Here is a 6782-nt window from a genome sequence, read left to right as displayed (position 1 = left end):
AGATGTTCCTCAGGTCAACTTCAGAAAATTCCAAAGCATCGGAGAGTTTGTTATTGGACAGATCCAACTTGAGAATGTTGCTGAGGAAGTCCCGCTGGCAGTCAAATGTTGTGAGAGAGTTGTTAGAGAGGGAGAGGTTTTGGAGGTAGGGTGGGAGGGCGGTGCGATGTTGCAGGGAGGCGAGTTGACTGTCGCCCAGATCAAGGAGCGTCAGATTACTGAGCCCAGAGACAGCGCTCACCAGATGGCAGAAATTCTGGAGTTTATTGGAGCTTAAGACAAGTGTTTGAAGATTGTCCAATGCAGCGAAGGCTTTGGGTTCAACTGTGACTAAGCGGTTGTGATGGAGCAGGAGTTGATCTAACTTTTCAAGTTCATGGAAGACCGAAGAGTTCAGACGAGAGATACTGTTGTAGGACAGGTTGAGGGTCAGTAGGCTGGTGAGGTTACTGAACACACTGCAGCAAACACTCTTAATCCGATTGTAACCCAGCCGCAGGGTGAGCAGCTTGGGCAGGCTGTGGAAGCTGCCCGCTTGCAGTTGGGTGAGCCAGTTGTGGGAGATGTTCAAGTGCACGGTGCTGGCCTAGAGGTCGCACACGGCACTAGAGGCCTGTGTCAGGAAGCGGTGGACGCACTGAACGGTACCATTGTGGTTCGCATCCTGCATGCAGTTATTGAAACTGTACCCGGGGACTGTGGGCAACAACACATTGCAGGAGAGGGCACAGAGAAGCAGCAGGCAGTGAACGCTCAGTCTCAACATCACAGCCTCCTTCTTCCGTCCGAGGGTTCAGATGTTTTGCAAGACCTCACTCAAGAAAAATTCTGTGGGTGTGAGATGTTTTTTCTCTGTCGCTGCCAGAACAGCCTGCAAAGTCAGAGATGGTTTACATTGTCAGTTTAGTAGAAATTAAGCAAATCAGTTAACCTGCTTCCATGGATACTCTGTTCTCCACTGGTCTGAAAAGCCATTACCATGTTAAATATTTGTGATATGCGGAAGGCTCCTTTCTGTCCAGATATTACCAGCTCCCTGAAGACCCCTTACTCCTCTGAACACCTCACATTCTCGAATACCTCGCCCATTCCATCATCACCTGCGGCTCTCCCAGGCCACGGCTTTTTTCTCATTAAGATCTGCTTCCTCTTTGTGTTGAAGTGCCAAAGGCCCCAGAACCTGATGACTGTGTTCTCGAATACTGAGGGAAGACAGAGAGGAGATAACAGAGGCTTTGAGGACAATGCTCCAAACATCCTGTGCACTGGTCCCCATATTATAAAACGGATATAGAGGCACTGGAGAAGCTGCAAAAAAGTTTTGTACCAGAACTGAGAGGTTTCAAATATCAGGAAAGATTAAACAGGCTGGGGCTCTTTAGAAAAGAGACTGAGAGGTGACCTGATAGAGGTCTTTAAAATTATGAAGGGGTTCGATAGGGTAGACAGAGAGAAGATATTTCTAGTTGTGGGGGGAGACCAAAACTGGGGGTCATACATATGAGATAGTCACTAATTAATCCAAAATGGAATTCAGGAGAAAATTTTTTACCCAGGGAGTGGTGAGAATGTGGAAGATGCTATCAGAAGGAGTGATTGAGGCGAATGTCATTTGAGGGGAAGCTAGATAAAGACCTGAGGGAGAAAGGAATGGAAGGATGTGGTGATAGTGTGAGATGAAGTAGGGTTGGATGAGGCTCGTGTGGAGCATAAACGCTGGCGTGGACAGGTCGAGCCGAATGGCCTGTGCCTGTGCTGTAAAATTCCATCTAAGCCTTGGATATGGAAGTTGTGCCACATGCCTGCAGTTGCCAATATAACAACTCTCTTCAATCAGAGTGAAAGGGATAAATCAGATAACTACAGACCAGTCGGCCTAACATTGATGGTGGGTGAGCTAACAGAGAAAGAAAAAAGAAAGTCTAGCATTTCTACAGCGCCTTTCATGACCTCAGGACATCCCAAATTTTTAGCGCCAATGAAGTGTAGTCACTGCTGTAATGTAGGAAATGTGGTAGCCAATTTGCACACAGCAAGCTCCCAGAAACAGCAGTGTGATAATGACTAGATAATCTGTTTTAGTTATGTTAATTAAGTATTGGCCCAGGACCCAGGGGAGGACTCTCCTGCTCTTCTTCGAAATAGTGCCATAGGATCTTTTACGCCCGCCTGAGAGGACAGACGTGGCCTCGGTTTAACATCTCATCTGAAAGACGGCGCCTCCAACAGTGCAGCACACTCTGTGTACAGTATTGGAGTGTCAGCTAGGGGCCAAATTAAAAAGCAGAACCACAAGGGTAATAATCTCTGGATTATTACCTGAGCCACGAGCGAATTTGGCTAGTACAAATATAATTAGAGAGTTAAATGCGTGGCTCAAAGACTGGTGTGGGAGAAATGGGTTTTGTTTCCTGGGACACTGGCACCAGTACTGGTGCAGGAGGGAGCTGTTCCGTTGGGACGGGCTTCACTTGGCCAGTGCTGGGTCTAGAGTCCTGGCGGATCATATAACTAGGGCTGTAGAGAGGGCTTTAAACTAACAAGTCGGGGGGAGGTTCCTAGAGAGCAAATAATAAAAATGACAACAGAGAAGGTCATAGATTTAGGTAGTGGGGAAATTAAAAACCAGAGCGTGTCAGGAAGGGGCAGATGGTATGGAGTAAAAGGTAAAGTAATAAAAAGGGCAAAAGCAGGAACTAAGTGTCACAAAACATATTTGAAAGTTCTCTATCTGAATGCACGTAGCATTCGTAAGAAAATAGACGAGTTAATGTCACAAATAACTACATATGGGTATGATCTTGTGGCCATTACAGAAACATGGCTGCAGGGTGACAATGCCTGGGAATTAAACATACCAGGTTATTTAACGATCAGGAAGGACAGGCAGGAAGGAAGGGGAGGTGGGGTGGCTATGTTAATAAAGGAAGGAATCACTTTAATACAGAGAAATGATATTGGGTCAAAAGATCAGGATAATGAAACAGTTTGGATGGAGGTAAGGAATAATAAGGGGAAATAAACACTAGTGGGCATAGTCTATAGGCCTCCAAACAGTTGCAACTTTGTTGGACTGAGTATCAATCAGGAAATAGTTGAGGCTTGTAGTAAGGGAACATCTATAATTATGGGGGATTTTAACTATCATATTAATTGGACAAATCAAATTGGGTAGGGCTGCCTTGAGGATGAGTTCATTGAGTGTATTAGGGATGGGTTTCTTGAGCAGTATGTAACTGAACCGACCAGGGGGCAAGCAACCTTAGATCTGGTCCTGTGTAACGAGACAGGATTAATTTAAAATGTCCTAGTAAAGGATCCCCTTGGAATGAGTCACCTTAACATGGTTGAAATCCATATTCAATTAGAGGGTGAGAAGGTTGGATCTCAAACAAGCGTGCTAAGCTTGAATAAAGGAGAGTATGAAGGTATGAGAGTGGAATTGAGTAGAGTAGATTGGGAAAATAGATTAAAGGGTAAGACGATACATGATCAGTGGTGTACATTTAAGGAGTTATTTTACAACTTCCAAAAAAATGTATATTCCACTGAGAAGAAAAGGGTGTAAAAGAAAAGACAGCCATCCATGGCTAAGTAAATAAATTAAGGATAGTATTCGACTATAAACAAGGGCATATAAGGTAGCCAAATCTAGTGGGAGGACAGAGGATTGGGAAAACTTTAAAAGACAGCAAAAAATAACAAAAAGATTGATTAAGAAAGGGAAGATAGATTATGAAAGTAAATTAGCAAAAATATAAAAACAGATAGTAAGAGTTTTTATAGTTATATAAAAAGAAAAAGGGTGGCTAAAGTAAATGTTGTTCACTTAGAGGATGAGACCGGGAAAATAATGGTGGGAAATATGGAGATGGCAAAAACACTGAATGAATATTTTGTATTAGTCTTTGCAGTAGAGGACACTAAGAATATCCCAACACTGGACAAACAGGGGGCTAAAGGGGGGGAGGAGCTAAGCACGATCAAAATCACTGAGGAAGTGGTACTCGGTAAAATAATGGGACTCAAGGCGGATAACTCACCTGGACCTGATGGCTTACATCCTAGGGTCTTGAGGGAAGTGGCGGTAGGGATTGTGGATGCATTGGTAATAATTTCCAAAACTCACTGGACTCAGCAAAGGTCCCGGCAGACTGGAAAACTGCTAATGTAACACCCTTATTCAAAAAGTGCAGTAGACAGAAGGCTGGAAACTATAGACCGGTTAGCCTAACATCTGAGGTAGGTATAATTTTGGAATCCATTATTAAGGAGACAGTAACAGGACATTTGGATAATCATAATTTAATAGGACAAAGTCAGCATGGTTTTATGAAGGGGAAGTCATGTTTGACAAATTTGCTGGAGCTCTTTGAGGAAGTAACATCTAGGGTGGATAAAGGGCAACCAGTGGATGTAGTGTATTTAGACTTCCAAAAGGCATTTGACAAGGTGCCACACAAAAGATTATTGCTTAAGATAAAAAAATCACGGGATTGGGGGTAATATTCTGGCATGGATAGATATTGGCTATCTAACAGAAGGCAGAGAGTTTGGATAAATGGTTCATTCTCAGACTGTCAATCAGTAACTAGTGGTGTTCCGCAGGGGTCAGTGCTGGGTCCCCAACTCTTTACAATCTATATTAACGATTTGGAGGAGGGGACCGAGCGTAATATATCAAAGTTTGCAGGTGATACTAAGATGGGAGGGAAAGTAGTGAGTGAGGAGGACATAAAAAACCTGCAAGGGGACATAGACAGGCTAAGTAAGTGGGCAGAGATTTGGCAGATGGAATACAATACTGGAAAGTGTGAGGTTATGCACTTTGGCAGGAAAAATCGTACAGCAAGTTATTATCTTAATGGCAAGAAACTGGTCTCCACACGAGGCTCCTCCTTCTCTATTTCTCCTCACCCCCCAAATAAAACTAGAATCAATAATGGTAACCATGAAACTATCGGATTGTCGTAAAAACCCATCTGGTTCACTAATGTCCTTACCCGGTCTGGCCTTTGTGTGACTCCAGTCCCATAGCAATGTGGTTGATTCTTAACTGCCCTCTGACATGGCCTAGCAAGCCACTCAGTTGTAACAAACCGCTATGAAACAAAATAATAAAAATGAAACTGGACGGACCACCTGGCCTGATCCACATCAGCCTCCTCCTGAGGTCCCCACCATCACAGAAGCCAGTCTTCAGCCAATTCGATTCACTCCACGTGATATCAAGAAAAGGCTGAGCACACTGGATACAGCAATGGCTCTGGGCCCTGACAACACCCCGGCTATTATTCTGAAGACTTGTGCTCCAGCCAAGCTGTTCCAATACAGCTACAACACTGGCATCTATCCAACAATGTGGAAGACTGCCCAGGTATGTCCTGTCCACAAAAAGCAGGACAAATCCAATCCAGCCAATTACCGCCCCATCAGTCTACTCTCTACTCTCAATCATCAGCAAAGTAATGGAACGTATCATCCACAGTGCTGTAAAGTGGCACTTACTGACCAATAACCTGCTCATTGATGCCCGGTTTGGGTTCTGCCAAGAGCACTCGGCTCCCGACTTCATTAAAACCTTGGTCCAACATGAACAAAGGAGCTGACCACCAACATCCTGGGGGTTACCATTGAACATAAATACTGTGACACCAAGAGAAGGTCAGAGGCTAGGCATTCTGCGTCGGGTGTCTCACCTCCTGACTCCCCAAAGCCTTTCTACCATCGACACGGCACAAGTAAGGAGTGTGATGGAATACTCTCCACTTGCCTGGATGAGTGCAGCTCCAACAACACTCAAGAAGTTCGACACCTTCCAGGACAATGCAGCCCGCTTGATTGGCACCCCATCCACCACCTTAAACATTCACTCCCTCCACCACCGGCGCACCGTGGCTGCAGTGCGTACCATCTACAAGATGCACTGCAGCAACTCACCAAGGCTTCTTCAGCAGCACCTGCCAAACACGCAACCTCTTCCACCTAGAAGGACAAGCGCAGCAGGCGCATGGGAACACCTCCACCTCCAAGTTCCCCTCCAAGTCACACACCATTCTGACTTAGAAGTATGTTGCCGATCCTTCATCGTCGCTGGGTCAAAATCCTGGAACTCCCTCCCTAACAGCACTGTGGAGCACCTTCACCACACGGACTGCAGCGGTTCAAGAAGGCGGCTCATCACCACCTTCTCAAGGGGCAATTAGGGATGGGCATTTAATGCTGGCATTGCCAGCGCACCCACAACCCATAAACGAATTTTAAAAATCCTATCACCATATCCTTCTATTCCTTTCTCCCTTCCTCTTAAATGCATCTGGTAGTATTCACCTCAACTACTGCATTCTCAGCACTCTTTGGCCAAAGAAGTTAATCCCGAATTCCCTGCTGGATTTATCGGTGAGTATTTATGACCTGTCTTCTCTGAGCTAGTTCCTGACTCACTCACAGTAGGAAGCATTTTCTTACTGTTAATGTGCAGCTGCGATGGCCGAGTGGTAAAGGCGTTGGACTCGAAATCCAATGGGGTTTCCCCGCGCAGGTTCGAACCCTGCTCGCAGCGACTTTGATGCAAATGCTTTATTTCATCGGCTCCCTGTGGCGATCACTGGCCGCGAAATTGATCAGAATTCCCTCCACTGCACTTTATTACACTGATTAACCCAAAGTTCCAATTGAAACACTAATAATTTATCGGCATCAATTAGATATTGTGGATTTGTTGGGAACTAGTGAGCAATACACACACAAAGCAGCATCAAAAATACTAATTATAAAGAGCC

At 45.0% G+C, this 6782-nt stretch overlaps 1 non-coding gene across 1 annotated transcript; it reads left to right on the top strand.

Annotated features, from left to right (window-relative positions):
* The first annotated feature begins 6480 nt into the window (after positions 1-6480).
* Positions 6481-6562, top strand: trnas-cga (transfer RNA serine (anticodon CGA)). The gene has a single exon. It is a non-coding gene; the product is annotated as a tRNA-Ser (tRNA).
* Positions 6563-6782: the final 220 nt, after the last annotated feature.

This window comes from Somniosus microcephalus, unplaced genomic scaffold (genome assembly GCF_052327205.1).
Source record: "Somniosus microcephalus isolate GS21.2 unplaced genomic scaffold, FLI_Smic_1.0 unresolved_chr8, whole genome shotgun sequence".
In the NCBI taxonomy this organism is placed as follows: Eukaryota; Metazoa; Chordata; class Chondrichthyes; order Squaliformes; family Somniosidae; genus Somniosus; species Somniosus microcephalus.
This window is presented reverse-complemented; position numbering and strand designations above follow the sequence as displayed.